The sequence below is a fragment of the Aotus nancymaae genome, unplaced genomic scaffold (assembly GCF_030222135.1).
Source record: "Aotus nancymaae isolate 86718 unplaced genomic scaffold, 86718_ANA_hifiasm-v0.15.2.pri h1tg000029l, whole genome shotgun sequence".
In the NCBI taxonomy this organism is placed as follows: Eukaryota; Metazoa; Chordata; class Mammalia; order Primates; family Aotidae; genus Aotus; species Aotus nancymaae.
In genome coordinates this window covers 58,323,200-58,345,421 of record NW_026988442.1, presented here as the reverse complement: position 1 = coordinate 58,345,421, position 22,222 = coordinate 58,323,200, and the positions used below count along the sequence as shown (strand labels likewise).

The 22,222-nt window shown below is 37.2% G+C and overlaps 1 protein-coding gene across 6 annotated transcripts in view; it reads left to right on the top strand.

Annotated features, from left to right (window-relative positions):
• The first annotated feature begins 728 nt into the window (after window positions 1-728).
• Window positions 729-22,222, top strand: part of GALNT13 (polypeptide N-acetylgalactosaminyltransferase 13) — a 598,306-nt gene continuing 576,812 nt past the window's right edge. For 4 of the 6 annotated variants that reach the window (XM_064382748.1, XM_021665897.2, XM_064382747.1 and 1 more), the window contains exon 1: window positions 1,034-1,119. The gene's annotated coding sequence lies outside the window, so the exon portion shown is untranslated. Of the gene's footprint in view, window positions 1,120-22,222 lie in introns of all 6 variants that reach the window. The other 2 variants (XM_021665899.2, XM_021665898.2) reach the window with 1 other exon arrangement.

The following is a 22,222-nucleotide window of genomic DNA, read 5'->3' as shown; positions in this document are numbered from 1 at the left end:
GCTTAATATCACATCTTCCTGCCTGAGAAAGGTATTCAAAACTCCACTTTTTTCTTTACCTCTTCATAAAAATTTGATAGCACAAGGAAGCGCTCTGTGTGCCCAGTACTCTTACAGTGCGTTCGGTGGCAGCAGCCACCGCCAACTAGAACACTAGGATCCTGCCAAGGTGTACGGACTGTAACCAACAAGAGGCCAAACTCTGTCGTTTCTGCGGAGGGCGCCGAAGCCTCAAGTACCCCGCAGCATGTCTCCGCTGGAGAACCGACGGCAAGGGTGAGGTTGCCGGCGTTTTCCCCGAGGGCAGTCTCTGATCCTCCAGCTCCCCTCTAAAAGGCTCCCCGGCGCATGGGGCGAACGGTGCACGCAGGCCGGCTCTGGCGTTACGGGAACCCAAGGCAGCTAGGGGTCGCGAGGCGCTCTCCGGGGAGAGGAGCTGACCCCACGGTGGTTCTCGGGGGCCGTGCCTGCCAAGTATCGCGGGACTTGTGCACACCGCAGGAGCGCCAGCTCCAGGAGCAGCTGGAGCGCGCTCGGTGCGCACAGCCCCAGCCCGGGGAGGAGCGGGAGCAGGGAGGGAGGAGGGCCGGAGGTGCTGGTTACGTAAATGATACTAGCCCAGTGAGAGGCCTCCAGGCTGGGGCTACGAGAGGGGGAGGGACCACGCGAGGAGGAGGGGCCGGGAGGCGGCGGGTTGGGGTGGGAGGGGGGCGGGGGCCGGGCGAAGTGACCAGGCGGCGGCGGCGGCGGCGCCTCCGCCGAAGTGACAACGCGCTAGCAGCCCTCGCTCGCTCTCCGCGCCTTCTCGGCCTCGGCGTCCGCTCTGGCCGTGCTCGAGGAGCCCTTCAGCCAGCCGCTGCGCTATGAAGGCGCCTCTCTGGGGCTGGCCGAGGCCGGAGCCGGCTCCCTCTGCTCGCCGGGAAGTGTGAAGAGACACGCGCGGGCGGGAGCCCGGGCTGCGCGCGGTGCTCGCGGGCCGACGCGGGTTCCAGGTGAGCGCGGGTTCGGCGAGCCTCGCACTCGGCGCGGCTGGCCGGCGTCTGCTGGGCTTGATTGAAGGCTGAATCCCGTGCGTGCACCGCTGTTCCCTCTTCGCGGGATTGTTGGCCACGATAGCAGGTCTCCGTCTCTTTCTCGCTTCCCCTCTTTTCCTCGTGATTGTCTGGGACGAGCCCCCTCTGGGCTGCCGGAGTGACCGGGCTGGGTGCCGCAAAGTCCCGCTTTGAGTGCCAGGGCGCGGAGCCGAGCGCCCCGGGCCAGTCCCAGGGCAAAGGCAAGAGCTCGGGCGGACGCGGCGAGGCGGCCTTCCCGGAGCTCCGAGCGCGCTCGCCCGGGGCTGCAGGTGCTGCGGGAGGACCGCGTGGCGCGGAACTTTCTGCCGCCGCCCACCTTCTGCTCTGCTTTTCCGGCTACCCTGCTGAGTTTGGGTGGGTGGGTGGGGGGTGCTCTTGCCCCCTCGGTGTTCTGGTGACGTTCTGCGGCGGGGGTGGCTCGGCCTGCCAGCCCAGGCAACTTTCTCGCAACAGCTCCTGGCAGCCTCAGCTGCGGTGTGGGCGTTTCTACTCGACCTGACACCAGGCGCTCCCTGGGTCTTGGGTGTCTTCCTCGACGGTTGCCCTCTTATTCTGCCCCCTTTGCCTAGCTCTTTCAGAGTCTTCCTGCCTCTCATTCTCTCCATGAATGTCTCTGCCTCTGTTTCTTTCTGAGTCTTGGTCCCTTCAGTCCCCACTCCCTGGTCATGTATCTGTTTTTTTCTCTTACTCTATTTCCCCGTTTGTCTTGGGATGTTTGTGTCCCAGTTAATCTGTCTTTCCGCTTGTCTTTCCGTCTTGCAGCATTTGTTTTCTCTGTGTCTGCTTCTCGCAGCTTATGTGTCTCCCTCTGTCATCTCCTTGCCCGGTCTTCCCCACCACCAGCCCCCTGATCCCGAAGTGCCTTGGTTAGGGGAGCAAGCCCTGGCCCATCTAACGGGCATCTCCAGGTGCAGAGACTTCCCTACTTGGGGCCAGCGGGGACGGAGGCAGCCTGCCCTTGTCCGGGCTGTCGTGGACCTGAATGAGGGGTGCAAGGGGTAGAGCGGAGGGCGCCAAGGCGGGCTTCCCTCGCCGGGTCCGAGAGCGCTGCGCTGCCGCGAGTCTGAGCGCACCGAGGCTGCTACTCTGGACAGCGAAAGCTGCGCAAGCCCCTCCCGCAAACCCGATTCTCTATGACTATGCTTACTTGAATTTCCAGGTGGAGAGTCTGCCTCCCCAACCTTTATAGTCAGCTGCAGGAGAACGGAGAGTGGGGCAGGCAAACATAGATGCTTTGGGGTTCAGGGAAACTAACCTCAAAAGGGTGGGAGCTTTCTTCAGGCAAAGGTGTTGCTAGCAGAGGAGAGGAGCTTTGGGCACTGAGGTATGCCTGCCTTAAACTGCCGTGCATTCAGTGCTTAGGAAAGCGGTTTCCTTGGAGAGATCATGGTCAGCCTTCCCTGAAACCGCCTAACAACCTGGGTTTTATTTGCAAGACTAAAGCCACTTGGCTGCCAAAGCTCCCTTGAAATTTCTGGTTTCCTTGCGTATTTTTCAGCTTTATGTGAAAGCTGTCTTTCCTCAGAGTCAGTCTCTCTCTCTCTGTCTCTCTGTCTCTCTCTCTCTCTCTCTCTCTGTCTTTCTGTAATGCCCTCTAGTGTTAAAGAAGCCTGCTGGTTTGAGAATATTGAAAAGTAAGGTCAATCTATTGGCTATTTACTTTTGAACCTCTCATCTTCCAGGATCATTCTCCTTGTATTACCTGCATCCTTTCCTTTTCCTCAATGAATGACTTTTGCATTGCATTACTAATCTTTGTTCCCCTGCCCCCCAACCCCTGCAATCTCTACGTTTTTTTTTTATTTGGCTCCTGCAGACTAAGAACCTTCATATTGAAACCCTGTTCGTTTGATTTAGGAATTGGTTAGATGTGGAGAATTTTCATAGCCTAACGCAATGCATTTCTCTGCACTGTTTGCCACAAACCAGGATTTCACATCTCTCCTTCAGCTCCTATCCACATTCAATTCCATAGAGAATTTTCCTGGCTGCTCCTGCTTGTTTAAATAAATGCTTTGATTTCACCATTTCTGTGATGCTCATCCCATTCCAGGGCTTAAGCTACTTGCTTAAGTAGGGGCACTATGTCTCAGATCCGCTTTGGAGAGGAAGAATAGAAAGCTTTTCCAAAGGAATTATAGGGTGCTATTAATTCTAGTTCAGAAAGTACCGAGTGGGAATGTGGGAATGGAGGCTATCTCAGATATGTAGTCCCTAGTAGTGTGGGGAAACTAGTAAGTGCTTAATAAAAACTTGTTGGTTGATTGATTAGCATGCAGCTGATCATAGACTTCCAAGTTACCGGCTATGCTAAGGAGCCTACAGTTGAATTCCACCTCCCCACTCCTTTTTGGGAGGTTTCATTTAGTTTTTTATGTATGGTAATTGAGAACTAGTAGAAGGGTATTGAAACAGGAGTCTTCTGTTTCTTTGTAGTTGATGTCATTGCTTGAATTTGCCCCTTTTTGAACATCACAACATGGCTGGTGTTCTTTAAAACAGTCATTGCAGAATTGAAGAAATGAGTTTAGAGGCCCTGAAGTATGGCATCTCTCAACCTCCCTACCTGAAAGTAAAATGGGACATGGCATCATTTCTGGGTGAATACTTTCATGTGGTTTCTAACGAGTGAAAAGTTCTCTCTCTTATATAAAAAACAGCTATATCAGCTTAAAATAGTTGGGGGCTACATATTGATCTGTAATCTGGATCACTTACCCTAAATAATTTATGGATTCCCCATACTGCTTCAAATATATATGAGATGTGTGATACTGCATGAATATAAGAATTTCCTAAAGTACCTGAAACAATGCGTCTTAACTAAACGTACTACTTTTTTTGATGATATGCTAGTCACCTCTTAAAATAGTTGGTGGTTTACCATGAGTATTGTGCAGGAGCATGTTCAAAGCAATTTTTCTTTAAAAATATTTATAAATCACTTAATACTTTACCAAATTTTTATATTTAAAAATAGCAAAGACATAGTGAAGGTGAAAAATCAGATATTGTTTGAGATGCCTACTTTTTTTTTTTTTTTTTTTTTTTTTTTTTTTTTTACAAATTTAACTTGTGCATTTAACTTTTTAACTTACTGGGCAATCATTTCAGTTTAAGCCATTATGTCATAGTGAAGTATGTTTTTATCATGCCAACTTGATTTCTAGAAATAGTAGTTGTAACAGGAACATTTTCATGTAATAAAGCTTGTACAGCTTATAAAAACTTTGGAATTTTAGAAAAGGAGTGAGATAACAAGTAACAAATGAGTATTTTTATTATTTTGAATGGGCAGATGAAGAGAATCTTGGTGTTTCTGAATAAGAACAGTCGAAAAAATGCCTGCATAGAATTAAGTCTCACTGTGTAAAATATATTATAAACTACGTATCTCTGTTAGGTGTTCATTGTGCTTTATAAAAATGGACAGTTCAAATAGTTGCGACCTTTAAGTAATTTGCCTTATTAGACATGATATTCTCAAGGGACACCTCTTGAAACAAACAACACCTTCTTGACAGTGACTTTTAGTACATCACCTTCTTGTATTTGTGTCCCTACTAGTAGGAACATGTAGATATCTTAAATCTAATGGGATCTAACAGGATTACTGTTTTGAAGTCTAATTATCAAAGGATTTTAACTGGGCTTTGGTTCTAAATCCTTCCATATGCTCTTGTCATCAAAATAAACACGTGAAACATCAACTCAAGACCTATATGTGTGTATATATATATATATACTCATATTTATTCTGACAACCTATTTAAAGACATTTCTGACAGCAACCCCCCCACACTCCATACACACATATACATACACATCACACACACACACACACACACACACACACACACACAGAGAGAGAGAGAGAGAGAGAGAGGCTAAGCATATGTTTGAAAACATAAATAACATTTAAAGATCTGGCACTGTCTTATTTGATAAACCATTTATTATTTTATCAGATTAGTCTTCTGTTTATAAGTTCTATCTTAAGGCACATTGTTGAAGGACTTCTGCCATTCAAATATATGCATGTGTGTTTTTGAAAAGTCTGTTTTCTCATTGTGAAATTTGGCTTTTCAGGGAAATTTATGAAAATGAATACATTTGTTAATTCAGTAATAGTCATCCCTTTGGGGCATTATAAACAATTATCTCTGGTCTTTTGGAGGAGAAGTATAAACGAAACAGACTTTAATCCCTTGATATTTGTTTCTTCTTGATTTGAGATTTAGACCTGTGTCTGCTTTTTCAGTGTAGCAGGTCTGTTATAATACATTTAATTGGTCTTAGCTTGATTACCAAGAAATGGTTACAGGTGGCTAGAGACATCTGTGTTATTCTGATTACTGTATGCTTTCATGTCCCTAAATTCATTTTTAGCTATGAGTTTTTCAAGTTTTTTTTTTTAGTATGTCTTCAGACTTATACATTTAAATGAAATTCTTAATTTTTAAAAGTTATCACTACAGAGATTGATGGGATCTAAAATTTAAATTGTAAGTTAAAGTTAAGAGACATGCTTTTCTTTAAAGGCTCAGCTTGATTCGATGTCCACATAATTAGAGTCCTTATGAACTATCAGGCTCTCTCTTAATGTCTACCCTATCTTAAGTGAACTCAAATAAGATTCAAAATATCAGTTATTAAACATTGTTCTATGTTAATGGTTAATCCTTTCAAGATAGTTTGAGAGGGATGTAGGGAGAAGAACGACTATTATTATCATAGATAGGAACATATTTGTTATCATCTTATAAACTGTGAGAACATTGAACACAATGTCCGTAATAAATACTTAAATTTCTTTCATGTTTTTTAAAAATCTGCTCCTTGTTAAGATAGATGGGTGCTGTCCAAGATATATCCTTAAGGTTTTAACATGAAGAGGAATTAATTGAGACTCTGTTTCATACATTCCACTACATTGAATTGTTGCTTAAATTTTATTTAAGCTCTTATACAACATTATAGGGAGAGTGTGATTAATCTGCTTGTTGACACTTTGGTAAACATAATGCATGTGGTGAGTAGCCACAGGAAGAAGTAAACAGAAAGAATTTAAAAGCATAGCACAATCAAAAATCATCCAAATAACACCTTAAAGATAGCGGTAAATGTCAACTTAGTCTCTTATATTAATTGCCTTGATATTACAAGCAAAGCGTCTCTTTTTTGTTAATAAAGTGAATTTTGACATATGAGGAGGATTATATAGCTTAGAAAGATAATAACTGACTTAATTTCCTCTTGAGATTATTATGATATAATTAGTTTCAGGTAGAGAGGGTAAGATTTATATGACTATCAAGACTCCAGTGAAATACAACCATTAGTTTAAAGAAAGAAAAATGGAACAAAATATATGTGAAGGTATATCCATTACAACTTATTTATGAAGAAGTTAAGATGGTGAATTGGGTTATAAATTGTTAACGTGACTAAAATGTGTTGAATGTTTACTTTGTACTGGTACTGTGGTAAATAAACATCTGACAGGTCTTAACATGTTTTAGCCTTATAACAGCAATATGAGTAATAGTAATGTTGATATTCTCATTGTATCAATGAGGCCTTACCTTCTCAGAATCACATAGCTAATATGTGTGAGGGGCAAGAATGACACCGGTTCATTCTGCCACGAAGCCAATAATCTAATAGTTCTCAATTTGACATTTTCATTGACTAATAATTTAAAAAAAAATGGTAAACTTTATTTGACTATTTTCTTTTGTACGATAAGAATGATTTAAAAAGTCTTACCACAATTTTATAAGAGTGGACATTCTAACACCAAATAACATGGAAGAACTGAATCTCAAAATAAATAATAGTTATTTAAAGAGAATAAATTTAGCTCCCTGTACATTTTCCACATTGTACTTATTTTCCTAATTTCACCCAAGACTGATGAAAATTTCATCACAAAAATTTCCTGTAGATTGTGCTTAGATGCCCATCTTACTCTGAACTACTATGATATACTGCCTACTCTATGCAGCCACACAGTTCTGGCTGGCATGGTCATCATATTCATGGCTTGATGACATAGTGCTTATAGCTTATTCCATTCTCTTCCTAGTTGCAAATCTGGATAATAAAATTTGAACCTAGGAAAGGTGCCAGCATTTGCTTTAGCCTTAGTTTACTGTGTCACTGTTTGTTGAAATGATTGGAAGTTTAGGGATGACTTGTTGCTTCTTGGTAGTTAACCATCATTTACTGACCAAAAGATGGTACCAGTCTTTGTCCTGGGATAGGGAATGAATATGGGGCAATGACAGCAAGAGCTTATCAGAACTAATTTCTCCATCCTTCCCCCCAAAAACACATCCCAAGCTATAGGGATCAGTTCGCTCCATTTTTACTGACTTGCTTTGGCAAAAGCAAAGCAGTTTTGCTTCGTGCTTTGTAAAACTGGCTGTTGGTATTACATCCCAAGTTTCTTTAGATAGTGTCTATTTTGGCCATCAAAGAGGAAAAGAATGCTGATGGAGTGTGTGAAATATGGCTAAATTGACCTAAGACATTAATTTTATTTCTACCAAAGCATTTTATAAATCTAAATTACCTTATTTATTTATTTTAGTTATAGGTGTTCAGGTCCCACTGGTACAGATTCTCATTCGTCTGGGATGGATCCACAGAATCTATCTTTATACACATTTTCCTATATGATTTTGAGGTGCAGTGACATTTCAAGCAACTGATCTGCATGCAGTATATCATTTTACAGATTTATTTAACAAAACATAGCAATTACTATGCTCCAAAGACTGTTCTAAGTGTTTTGCAGATACTGATTCATTTAATCATAAAGACCTTCAAAAGTCAATTTTATTAGTATCCTTATTTTAGAGACAAGGAAAGTAAGGCACAGAAAGGTGAAGTAAGTTGGCCGGTGTAAGAAGATCAGTGGAAGAGCAAGGATGATGCTAATTTTGATGAAATAGTTTAGAGTACCTACGTGTGTGTGTGTGTGTGTGTGTGTGTGTGTGTGTGTGTGTATGTTGAGACAGAATCTCCCTCTGTCAGATATGCTGGAGTGCAGTGGCACAATTATAGCTCACTGCACCCTTGAGCCCCTTGGCACAGCCTTGAACCAATCCCTTGGTGCAACCTCTCAGTAACTAGGACTGCAGGCATGTGCTGCCATGTCTGGCTAATTTTTTATATTTTATTTTTTTGGTAGAAATAGGGACTCACTATGTTGCCCAGGCTGGTCTTGAATTCCTGGCCTCAAGTAATCCTCCTGCCTCAGCCTTCCAATGTGCTGGGATTACTGGGATGAGCCACTAGCCTGGCCATGTTAAGTCACAAAACTTGATCTAGCAGAATTGAAAATAGAACCCAGATTTCTGTCTTTTTCCTATTTGAGTAAGTTTTGCCTTTGAAAATGAAGGAAGAAAAGCTGATATTTCTAGAGTTGGAAATTAAAAAAACATTTATATTTTAGAAGTCATAGCACCAGATTAAGAAATAAATATAATGATGAAGGGGACAATAGACATGGAAGAATCTGAGCAGTTTTCCTCAGCTAGTGCCTTCATTGACTTGGCCTCACTTAGACATAGACCAAGGCAATAATAATAATCACTAATACATAGTATTGCAGACAAGAATATTTTTAAGAAATTTGGAAAAGAAATAGCTGTTTGTTTCAATCCATAACAAAATAACCATATATATACTTCAATACGTAAGATTTCCTCCCCCTCCTTCCCTCCTTCTCCTTCCTCCCTCCCCCTCCTTTCTTCCCCTCCTCCACGACTCCCTCTTTCCCCTTTTTTCCCTCCCCCTCCTCCCTCCTTCTCCAATAAGAAACAATTTATTTTCCTGTTCTCCTCATCTTTAAATTACATCAGGAAATGCTCATATTTATGGAAGGATTGGGAAATTCTACCTAAATTTATGGATTTTTTATCAATAATTTTTGTAAGTTTTTTATAAGATGGAATATTTGTAATAATTTATGATCACTTGTGAAAACCGATGTATTAATCTTTAAAAGGTACATTTTCTTCTTTTCTGTTATTTAATATTTTTGTTTAATGCACTAAGATAATCTTTTAATATGGCTTTCCTTTAGTGTTTTTAAAGTAAATTTTATTTTAGACCGATGTTTGCTTAGATTATGTAAACTATTTGAATTCTATACTCCCAATAATGAGTCATTCCACTTGTGTGGTTTAAAAAAGAGTTTAAAATCGGCGTTTAGAAACAATGTGATTTCCAATTCTGCAAATGAATTAAGAGTTTATGTGGTTACTGACTCTTCTACTTTCAAAACTCAATACCATCTTTTCTCTTTTTCTTATAGCAAATTTCACCAGGATTCCTGAGGCTTATGTTTCTTTGATTCTCTTGATCATTCAGTCTGAAATAGGATTATATATCACCTGTCCTGAAAAATATTAGAAAGAGTCTGTCACTGAATATGGTGCAGATTTTATTCATATATTATAGATTAAACATACCTTTTTATTTTTTTCTTAAAGTAAATACTGTGTTTATTATTTTGCAGTATTCTTTTTCTTTGTCCCATGTCTTTTTCTTTCTTCTTCTTTCCTTTCTTCTTCATGCTGCTTTTCACTTTAAATTGTCTTTCTTTTATGACTTAATAACTCTCCATGTAGTCAGACTGAACTATCTGTTGGTGCCCTTGATTCTGTCAAAAAACAACAACAACAAAAAACGGAAATAAAAAAGGGCTGTTCATTTCATCATTTAGTTTCTGAATAGGTAAGAGACACTATAGCTCTTGCATCTAGGTCATTTAACAGGAGGATGGGGATGCTAAATTTGCATCTCATTACCTTTGTCTACTTTTAGAATTGTGTGTTTGGGCCCTGTGGTCAGTTGGCAGGTGGCAGGCCATGGCTCCAAAGGAATGCTGTGTTATTTGAGGGGATGCCAATTTCAGTTGCCACACGGTTCTCACATTACTTGGTCAGACTTTTTAAAAAGAAAACAACCAATATACGTTTCGTTATTAACTCTAGATTACTGACGTCACATCAAAAATCATTGTGATATTGATAGACTGTGATAAATAATTTTAACAGTTTATGTTTTGTGGCACCTACTGCCAGACTTATGGATAGTATTTCCCCTATTTTGGTAACCTAGAGCGGACATTTTGTCAGAGATTTTTAAAAGACTTTTATTGTTGTGCACTAAAGTTGAGATGAATTGTAGGAAATTGGATGGTACAGCTGAATTAACACATTGAATTGCTAGTTATGAGACACTTCATTTGCTGTTGCAGACAACAATAGGCCCATTTTGCTTCTACAATGCACAAATTCTTATTATCTGTATAAAATTCTAATTCAAGTGGGATAACATGTATACATCATTTCCATTCCTTTTGTAAGGAAAACTAACTTCCACAAATGTAAAATATTTGCAGCTATCTCAATTTTGAACTTCAATTAATCTTTTTCTTTTTTGTGTAAATGTTATTCAATTTTCTCATTCCCCACAAACAGAACAGCATTTAAAGCATTTTGAACATGAAATCAGTAGTATCAGTTTACCCTGTGTGTACCTTAAAGTCTGTGCAGATGGGCAATTCACATTGATCTCAACAGAGATCCTGATTTGAATCATTCTGAACAACATTATTACTGTCATGATTATGGTGATAGGCAACAGTGTAGTAATTTTGTTGGTTCTTGGGTTTTCGTTTTAGACTTTTTAAAATATAGCTTCTTAGTTTTCAATAGGTGAGTATCCATTTTAAGAGGAAGGAATAAGAACTATCTTTACATAAACTACCTCCTGAAAACTCATCAATTCAAACATTAAACTGAGGGATTAAAAGTTATGAAATTGTTACAAATTGTAAAGAGCAAATCAAGGCAAAAGAAACTGCCCAGAATGTAGCATGGGAGAAATTGGGGTGGTAGCTTGATGTTGAGGAGAGTCACTCTGCCCATATCAAACCTCCAAAGATTTGAGCTTCAATAATGTTGAAAAAGTAGAGAACAGAAATGAGAGTCTGGGGCTAAAACAAAATAATTTACCAAACATGTATAGATGGATTAGAAAGTCTTCTACTCACAACTCTACTTTTTATGTAAACATCTCTATAGTTAAGTTTTTCTCGCTCACTTACCTAACTGTCCACTCTTAACATGTACTAACTGCTAAGGGACAGCAAGGGCAACTAAGAATGAGTCTTAGAAAAATAATGCCCCTTTTATTTTGGTACTTAGAGTCTTTAAGCCTAACGGTCAGCTTTTTACTTGCCCTAAAGCAAAGTCTTCTAGTCAACAAGACTCACTCAAGTTCATAGATACCTGCGCTTTCTATTCCTCTATTTTCTTTACTTTGTTTTTCTTTTTTTTCCCTTGAGCCAGGGTCTCTTGCCCAGTTTGGTATACAGTGGCTTGATCATAGCTCACTACATGTAACCTCAAACACTTGGGTTCAAACAATCCTCCGGCCTCAGCCTCCCAAGTAGGTAGGACTACAGAAATGGCCCAACATACCCAGTTTTTGTATTTTTTAGATATAGGAGATCTTGCTATGCTGCCCAGACTGGTATTCCTCCATTCTTAAATATATAAAACAGCAATCAAGGATCACAGGCATTTAAGAAATAATATAAGAACAAAAATTTTAAAAAGTCTGCAACATGAAAAAAAAAAGACTAGGGTAAAGAAACCGATAACAACAAAATGACTTTGCAAGAAACAAATAATTAGAGGACCATAAAAAAGACAAATACACACACACACACACACACACACACACACACACACACACATTTATGTACATATAAAATACTTGAAAAGATCCAGGAAAATATTGCATTCATAAAACAAGTGGATGATACAGAAAGGGAGCATGCAATGAGCATGAAAAGCTTTTGGAAATTGAAGATTTTCAAATAAATACTTTAAGGAAAAATGCGTAATAGTAAATGGAGAAAAATATGTCAACAGTTCTAACAAAAATGAAACAAAATGGAAAATATGAATCACAGTGAATCTCTATGATGTGTGACTTCTCACTAATTGAAAGTCTAGTAAGAAAACAAAACAAAAAACTACATTTAGAACAACCATTAATGAATTAAGAGAATAATTATCAAATTTCTGAGGAAAGATGATTTTCAACTCAGAATACCATACCCAGTCAAAATATTCATTGTCAGGGTAGAATTAAGACTTTTTAAGACACGTAAAGACAAAGGTTTTATTCTTTAAATAAAACCTTTCTTGAAAAGTTACTTGAGGTTGAACCCCAGCAAACTATGATTAAGAAAAAGAGAAAGACGTGGCATGATGGCTGTGAAGTAGTCCAAGAAGGTGAACAAATTGTGTTATTCCAGCCTGGTGTAGGATTAGTATAAGGAAATGGAGGTCTTTGATTGGTGGGAGAATTTGGGAGAAAAAGGGGAATTTATAGAACATTTAATGTTTAAGGAGTATTTAAAAAGACAAAAAAAGTACAAAGAAAAAAGTAGAAATTTCAGAAAAAACAAAAGAATATGCAAAAAAGGAAAATAACCATAGAACTTTAGTTTGCTCCAAAATGAATAATATTTTTATATTAATTAAATATACATGGTATTTACTAATTTTCAACTTTTGATAGGTTTTCAGTCAATCTTAAAAAGTGGAAGATAAAATGCAAATATTATCAAGACTGACAATGTCACGATAAACACACACGTGGTGGGGTTGCGAATTTGGCGTGGTGACTGGAGAGAGCTGAAGGAAAGGTTAGGGATTGGAATAGTAGCACATCACAAAATAGGAGTCAAGAGATAGTGTCTATGGTTAATGTAAGAAATAGCACTAATAGTCCTTAAAGTTATAAAGACAACTGACAAGAGGAATAATGACTACATTAGGAGGAAAGATACAGAGAAGTTCTGAATATGATGTGAAGTCACTTAGATAATGGCTAAACTAATTTGAATGTATTTGGTCAACATATGCTTTAATTTTTTTGAAAAAAATGTGATTATGCTTCAGTGAGTGTGTACTTTCCAGATTTACACAGATTTCAACTACTCTGTGTGGAATCATCATGATCCGTAAAGATATTGGGATTTAAAGGTTCTGTAGTAGAGCTAATAAACAATTAAAGGTGAGTTCCTCTGGGGAGAGGAACTGGTTGGGGTTGAGAGGGGTCACTATATAAGAACTGTAAATTCTTGGCACTTGTGCCACTGAACATGATAGCAATAATTCCCTATAATACTACATTATGGAGTTAAGAGAGGAAAATTGGATTTTAGTTCTGATAAAGCCATTAATAAATTCTGTAACATGTCATTTAAATTCCCTTAATGTCAGTTTCCTCATCTTTAAAATAAAGCAACTGATGCTGAGCACGGTGGCTCACACGTGTAATCCCAACACTTTGGGAGGCTGAGGCAGGTGGATCACCTGAGGTCCGGAGTTCAAGACTAGCCTGACCATCATGGTGAAACCCTGTCTCCACTAAAATATATTTTAAAAAAATTAGCTGAGCATGGTGACATGAGGCTGTAGTGCCACCTACTCGGGAGGCTGAGTGGGGAGAATCACTTGAACCCAGGAGGTGGAGGTTGCAGTGAGCTGACTGGGCAACAAGAGCAAAACTCTATCTCTAAATAAATGAAAATAAAGCAACTGGTATTAAAGAATACCCAGTACCACTTTGTAGTCTAATGTTTACTTTATGAAGCTAGGTCTATCATTTTATTGAGAATAAAATGAATTCTAATTATTCTAGGTATAAATCCTAAGACTAATACAGAGCTCTTACTCGCTCTGTATCTTTATTAGAGTAAAGATGTTCATTGCCTTCTTAACAATGGTTCTGTCTCTTTCCTGTCTCCTTTAAGTTTGATTCTTTACTTTGTGTCTTACTGACTTTACCAATCAAATCAGAATCATACATCTTTAGTTTTATGAATGTGTGTGACCAGATCCTAAATAGGATTGTTTTGATAGAACTTTTTTTATTCTTCAAGGCCTCATTTTCTTATGGCTTAAAAAATTTTTTTGCTGATGTAAAAATGTACATTACAAGATGATTCTTTTTTTTTTTTGCTTTCTATCTATTGATTTTATAACCTGCACTTTACTAAATTCTATTAAGTGTTTTGACAGTTTTTTTGATTTTTTTTTTAGTTTTCCAGATATATAATAATCTGTAAACAGAAATAATTTTATCTTTTTCTCTAATTCATATGTCTCTCTCTATTAGCACTGGATGATAATTTCAAACTGGTTTTCTACAAGATGATTCTTTAGAAGATCCTATCACCATTTCACCTCTGTTTTTCTAGACATTTTCAAAGCACTGAGGAATAATTTGAAACAACATTTTGTAGTGGATTCCAGATAGAGACAGTAAATTTTATAGTTCTCTCTGTTATTAAATTGTACCAGTTACTGTGATTACCTGATGTGCCTGCAGATTTATAGAAGAATTGACAAATGTAGGATGGCCATTTCAACATTCACAGATGTGAAGATATTGCCATCTTAGATCAGCAGCTGCTCTCAAAATGTTCACTCCTTAGTATCCTTTGGGCTAGTACTAGTTTTGTAGCTGATTAGAAATAGTTGCTGTAAAGATACTAGCTATTCCTAATTAATGTGAGCATATGGGTAGTTCCCACAAAAATTTTATTAACCTACTGGTTGTTGCTGTGTACATGTTCATACTTTAGCATTCTTAACTATGAACATGAATTAGCAAACTAAAAAATAATCATAGTTAGCTTTCTATAGATGGAAATGGAGAGAAAGAGAGAGAGAGAAATGAGGAAGTTTTCAAGTTTCCCCATAGTGTAGGATACATATAACACAAGAAAATATTGTGGAAAACTGAGAAAAATAATTTATGTGGTAAAACCTAGTCTGTTAATAGTAAGAAGGGATAGGGGATTCTGATATGAGAAAAAAACAAATGAACAATGAGGCACTCTTTAAAGCTGTGAATATCTGGTTTCTCTTGACAGTTTGTGATTACAGTCTCTCTTGGTCTCCTCATTTTACCATATTCTGGGTGATCTTGATTTGAGGACAATAACTTGTGGGCAGATCGAGCTCTTTTGTCCTGTTATTTCAAGTGGTTGCTGAATCTGGGGTCCTGTAAGTTATATATTAAAGGTGAAGTTCATGGCAATTAGTTAGGAGCTTTTAGCATATTAACTTCCTCTTCATTTTAAAATAAGATGAATATAGAGCTTCAAGTAAGGAGAGACAGTAAAACACAACTAAATGTTAAAGACACAAGTTTAATTTTATGGTACCTGGAATCATATAAATATAGTTTAAAATTCTTATATCTAATTTCTAGAAGTATGACAGAAGACAGTTGCATAGTCTGCATGAAATTTAGTTACCTCATCTTTAAAATGGAGATAATAGTTATACTAGCTAACACTAATAAAATCCAGGTCTCTTCCTGGGCAAGAAGTTCTCTTTTAAGTGCTCTACATAATATTAACTTATTTAATTCTTATAACACTATAAACTAGATATTCTCATCCACCTTATAAAATGGTATGAGGGTTCAGATGACAATGGATGTAATGTATGGATTGTTGTGCTTGGCACTTAGCATGTGCTCAATAAATGCAAGCTGTTATTAGTGTATCTCCTCTTCCACGGTCCTCTTTTGGTATCTAGTGTGACAGGTGCCTAGTAAATTTGGCCTGCTTAACCAATTTTTGAAATAAAATCTCACACCTGGAAGAGTTATTGTAAGGAGTTACTGCAAAATTGGGCCCTGAGTGCCAATAAATAAATAGGAGTTAAAGATAGGACTGAAGCCAAGTGAAGTAGAAACAGTAAAACTGTGTTAGTGAAATATTGAGAAATCTTATTTAAGAGAGAAGGAGAGAAGGGAAGATAAATGTGTGAAGGCAAAGGTGCCTTCATTTCATGATAAATATTATGATACTGTACACATTACACGCAATGCTAAACAATGACATACCACTTTGCGAAAACGTTCATCAAGCTGAGAACAATGATAGTACGCATGTTCTATTCCCTTTAACTTTATTTGGGTCTTTCCAACATCACTGCTGATTTTTGTTAGGTGTTCTGGGTTAAGTGATAGCCATCTTGCATTTCCCCCTTATTTGATCTGCTTTGACTATGTTGTTTTTATCGTGTGGAAGATCTTTAGAGAAATTGTAAGATCAGTGCTTTTTGTGTGTGTGAGTATGGAAAATAGAGAACATTTTAAAACATTGCCATCCTACCCTTAATTTCTGAATGAAAAAAGATGAAACACTGTATATTTTTAAATCTTTTTTCTTTTTCTGAGACAGATTCTTGCTCTGTCGTAGGCTGAAATGCAATGGCACGATCTCGGCTCACTGCAACCGCCTCCTCCTGGGTTCAAGCCATTCTCCTGCCTCAGCCTTGCAAGTAGCTGGGACTACAGGCTCCTGCCACCAGGCTCAGCTAGTTTTTGTATTTTTTGTAGAGACGAGGTTTTACCTTGCTGGCCAGGATGGTTTTGATTTCCTGACCTCGTGATCCACCCGTCTTGGCCTCCCAAAGTTTAGAAACACAGATTGTATTTTCAGTATGTGATAGGTAGTTTTTAATGATTTTTATACAAGCTTATTTAGAGATTTTCTCCTTTTTTAATTTGGAAGAAAGCATAATTTGAAATAACAAATTGTAATTGATTTCACATTTAGAAATATTTCAATTCCAGTTCTCTTTTCTTATCAAGTGAGGCGAATATGTTTTGAGCACTGGTAGTTTGTCATTTCCTTGATAATAATTTGAGCAAATGATAATTATACATAAATTAATAAACTGCTGGTGGGAATCTAATGATGCATCATGCTGTTTTTGATTTATTTCTAAATCATTTGCAGAATGTTGAAATGTACCTGGACTAATTTTTAAATGTAACCTATAACTTCCTCAGCTCCAAAAACATATTCAGTAAAATAAAATAGTTATTTTAAAAAATGCTGGTACAGGAATAAATTGCATTCTGTTTTGTGAGTTTATTATATGAGAAGGACATTATAGGTTATTAAATAATATTGTGTTTATGTTTAAAAACTTTTTATAATGCAAGTAAAGAAATTATTTTAAAAACCTATTAGAATTTTTCCTGTGTACTAGCAATTTCTAGTACTGCCTAAAATAATGTTGGCTCCTCAATTTATATTTCCTTAGTGCTCCTGTTTCATTCCTTCTTAAAGTTTTCTGTGCCACTTGAATATATTTTAAAAGTAATTAAAAAAATTTTTATCTCAAGCTTTAAAAACTTTGTGGAACAATTTCTACATTAAAATATACTTAAAATCAAGTAATAACTCGTGACATTTCTGGGGACCACATATGAGGTTAACTATTTTCAACCAAGATTGCATAAAGTCACAGACAGACAATTGATTCATTTTTTTGTGTTGTTGCATTTGTCTGCCAACATATTACATCAATTATAATTATTTTATTTATAGAGTGATAGTCAATTGATAATTAACCCTGTAAGTTCACTTTGAGAACAGTCTTCATTTTATTCAACACCAGGTACCTTGGAAGTTAGTAAGTCACAAAAAATGTTTTCCAAAGTTATAAAATATTTAGCAATATGATTAATTTTGTAATGTATTTTTCACTAGCATGAATCAAAGATATACTCTTTCCTAGCATAGGGCAGAGCTGATGGAAACTACTTGTGTGTGTGCTTTTCTCTAAATGGCTCCTATGGAAAGTTGGTTTTTCATTTTTCTAAGTTTCCTGGCAGTTTTTAAGTGTGGTCCTTCAAGATCTTGGCCTTGGATACCACTAAAACTAAGTATAAATTACTGATCTTATTTTGTAATTCAGATTTATTCTAGACTTTCAGTTGCCTTATTAACTCTAAAGTTTGGTTTGACCTTATATTAGATCAAATTAAGTTTTGCCAGCTGGATTTTTTTTTTAAAAGTTCCTTATCCCAAACTTTATGCTCAGTGTAACTTTCCTGTCAGATTCCACTCAGTATGTTGAGTTTTTAACCAACCTCAAAGCCTTCCTGACAACCATTTACCCTTCTTCACCCCACACTAACACATTCTAAAACTCCCACATGTAGTGGGAGTTATTTTCTGTCTGTTTATTTTTATGAAATCGCATAAGTATTTATTTCTTGCGATGGGAAACATTTATTATGTGATTTTAATCATGTTGTATTATATGCAGTTGTCATTTTATTATAATTCACTAAATACTGATGCACTTTCATTTGGCCACAGGCCTACATCTCATAGTAACTGGGTATATAAAATTGTGGGCCAGTAAAATCCTGCTGCATTTTAATATAGATATGACTACACTTCATTGGTGCATGAAATGATTTCTGCCTAAGCAGTCAGTATACGTAATCAATTAATAAATCTGGCCAGTGATTTTGAGATCTACATAGTTTAAGGCACTATGTAAATACAAGATCAGGCACTTCCAACTTATTGAGATACCTACCTACCAGTGGGTTTTCAGCAATGGGTTTATGCTCATGGTATGCAATTATTGAATGCTTTTTGCAATTCTAAAACCCTGGGGGTCCACTAGCCAAAATTCATTTTTGTGGGTGTGTCTGTACTTTTGCTTGCTTTCTGTGAAGTCTCTGCCCTACTGAAGTCTCATACTATCAAGACAAGTTGTTTTCTCATTCCTGTTTCTGAGAATTATTTTCTCAATCAGGAAAGAATAACATCTGTGAAATAGAACTACATGTTTTCATAAGGCTATTCTATCAAGAAAGGGCCTCTTTGTGTCATAAAAAAACATAAAAATCATCTGTCTATATGAACAATATTCCAAATATATGAATCATGAATTACAAATGTATAAGTTACATGTTGTTATTTTGTAGAATTTTTAGTTTTCCTTTTCTGTGTTTTTTAGTAAATGTGTTCATATTATGTTATTTGCAGCTGTATTTTATGGGAAAATATGTGCCTCATTCCTTCAACCACTGTGGAGGGGTTCAAGGACAGGGAGTTGTTTTATATCAAGAGTTCTGATCTCATGATATACTTGGCTGATTGCCATCAAACCAGTCACTCATGGGACTTAAGAATTCTGATCTCGTATACCACATACTTGGTCTTAGGGATAAAATTCACACTGCAACCCAAGTTAAAACTTTTCACATGTTGCTTTCTCAATCCAGGTTCTCACCTTCTATTTATTAGAAAATTTATGAGTTCTGTCTTTTTGCCGACACATATATGTGGGTCTCCCTCTGCAAGGCTAAATGCCCTCGTTAGAATGGCAAAACAACAACAGAAGAGAAAGCAAAAGGAAAGGAAAGGAGCTTGTATCTCCAGACTGATGCTGTGCCATGGCTGGCTTGTTTCTTCTTTCTTCAGCACATCACTCCTGTGACGTGTTGTGCCTCAGACTGTTTGATTGACCTTGCTGTTTAGAGCTGTTAAATCTGAATAGAGTAGAGCTTTTCTTTTCCCTTCCAGTAAGTCTCAGGAGTGAGATCTGGTCACTGGCATTCATTCTCTGATCCTTAACTGTGGTTTCCCTTGAAATGGAACTTAACAAGGTGTTGTTCTACTTATTGATTGATGCTCATGAAGTATTCATTGTCAGTACATATAATTTTACCTGTTCCTATACTTGAATAAATTCTTTCTTCTACCTAAACTATAGATGCATAGCTACATCTGTTTGCCTTTTGTAGATTAGAAAATCCAAGAAGGCAGTCTGACAGGATTCTTTTTGTGCTGTACCTAGCAAAATGCTCTACACAATTAAGTCCTTACTGCATGCATTTAATTAGATTGCATCTGCACAGATAGGCCCCTTGGGCCTTCCAGAGCAGTAGAGGCTACTTTGCAAAATGATGCAGGCCAAAAAGGATTTAGGTCAGTCAAATTTTTGTCTGGCTTTCCCAGAAGGATAGTTGAAACTGCCTTTCCACTTGCTATAAGAATATCTTCCATGTGATTTTTTTTTCTTCTCAAATTTCGTTGTTAGCTAGTCAGAGATTGTGCACTCTATATGCTTCTTGTCAAACTCATTGGGTATTTGAAATCACAACGCCTTTATGATTTTCACCCAAGTGGCCTCAGAGTTCTGCCACTTCTGTCATTTAGAAGAATTTTCCTGGAACTTGTTTCCTTTACAGGAGACGTAAGTCACCGGGTTTAAGATCGAAAAGGATCTCAAGGGCTGATCCTGTCACTCCTACCAGCCCTCAGTCAAGGTTGTGCTTAATCTAAACCCAAGACTAATATGTTTCTCTAAAACAAAACTGCGCCTCATCATGTGGTTTGTTAAATAGTCTGCACTGTCAGTAGAGGGATCTCTCTGAATAAGCATGTAAGTCCTGTGTGTTAAAAACCTTCAAAAGCTCTGCAGGTTAAATTTCAAATTCTTTAGCCTATCTTTCAAGACCCTTCCTAGAGATCTATTCCAAATGAGTTTTTTGGCCTTGCATCTCATCTTTTACCCGTTCTTAATCTATTTTAAGGATTCACTGAATTGATTCTCTTTTACCTGGACTTACCATAGAAGTCCATGATTGTTTCTTTGCTCACATTGCTTTGCAGACTTGAATTACTCAGCTCCTCATTTCAAGGATCAGCTCACATGAGCAAATTCTTTTTAAAGGATATCTCCAAATCCCCAAGGCAAAAATATTCTATTTTCCTGTTCCCTTGTTTCTATTGCTGTTGCTAACGTTTAACCTGTTATCATAGTGGTGCCCTCACATGTCTCCCATTTTAGATGATAAGCTTTTTCACAATGAAGACATCACATTTCTCATCACATTCCTCTGAGACCTACCAAAGTTCATAATACAACGATTCATTTAATAAATGTCGAGAAAATTGTTAAATATTGATGCCGTAAGATAAAGGGCTATGAATTTAATGATGCTTTATTGAATATATCTTTGTGTTATGCCTTGTAGTGTAGCATAATCTCTCCTGGTACTGTTAAAGCTATTTCTTATAATTTTAAAAATAACCTATTGTATTACTAAAAATAAACTACTAAACATTTATTTTTATGAAATGTAAATTTCTCTATTTGGGTTATTTTTAATGTATCCTAATTTTCCAACTGCTAATTCTTTCCATTTCTGTCTTTCCTTCATTTTAAATATGACTTGACATGTGAACTCTAATATTTAATAATATATGGTAGCCAAATACTCATTAAAACCATAACAAAAAAAAATTAATCTTATCTGCAAATTCTTAGATAATGTGTATCATTCAGGAATTGTGTTCAGTGTATATCCAGAGTGGCTTAAAGAAGTTGGTACTTGATTCTTCACTCACAAAATATAAAATCTTGATGTTGGTAGTCCAAGTCTGCTAAGATGACCTCTGTAATGTTACTAGAGGTCTTGGATTCTTGTATTCATTCTAGGATTCATGCATTCAAAATAGCTGTCAGAGTTCCATTCATTATAACTACATATTGAACAGGCAAAGGTCAAAGAGCATAAATGTGCTAATATCAGCAAGGAAAGGAGAGATTAGACACTGGCGAGGCACCTTACAGGTCTGGCCACATTCGTCCAAAAATCATGTATTCTTAACTTTTGTAAAATTGATTTTGTTTCTTACTTACGTTGCAACTTGGTTTATACAATTTTCCAGTTCTTTTAATGTTGAGGTTCTGCCTAATTTATAGCTGTACAATTGGTTCTTACCTATGCACTTTGTTGCTGTTGTTGACTTTCAGCTTTTAAACTGGCATTTTTTTGGATTATGACATGATACATATTTTTTGTAGAAGCTTGGAAAATTAGAAAAAGTGTGAAAAAGAAAATGGAAATTACTTACATTTTTACACCATTTAGACATAATAACGTTAATATTTCACTGTATAGCATATTGTTATACTGAATTTATATATTTATATAGGCACATATATTTCATATATGTAAATTACATAATTTACACAACTGCTACTTTATTCTCCATATTATTTTAGAAATTATTGATACTATTTTGAAGATTAGGTTTCTGTATATAAATAAATATTATTTGGGATATTATTTTTTATGACTACATGGCATTTCATCATATGGACAAGCCATAATTTACCTAGTTGATCCCTAATTGTTGCTTTTATGGATTTAAAATTATAGCATTATAAATGACACTGATGAAGTACTTTGAATATGAAATTTTG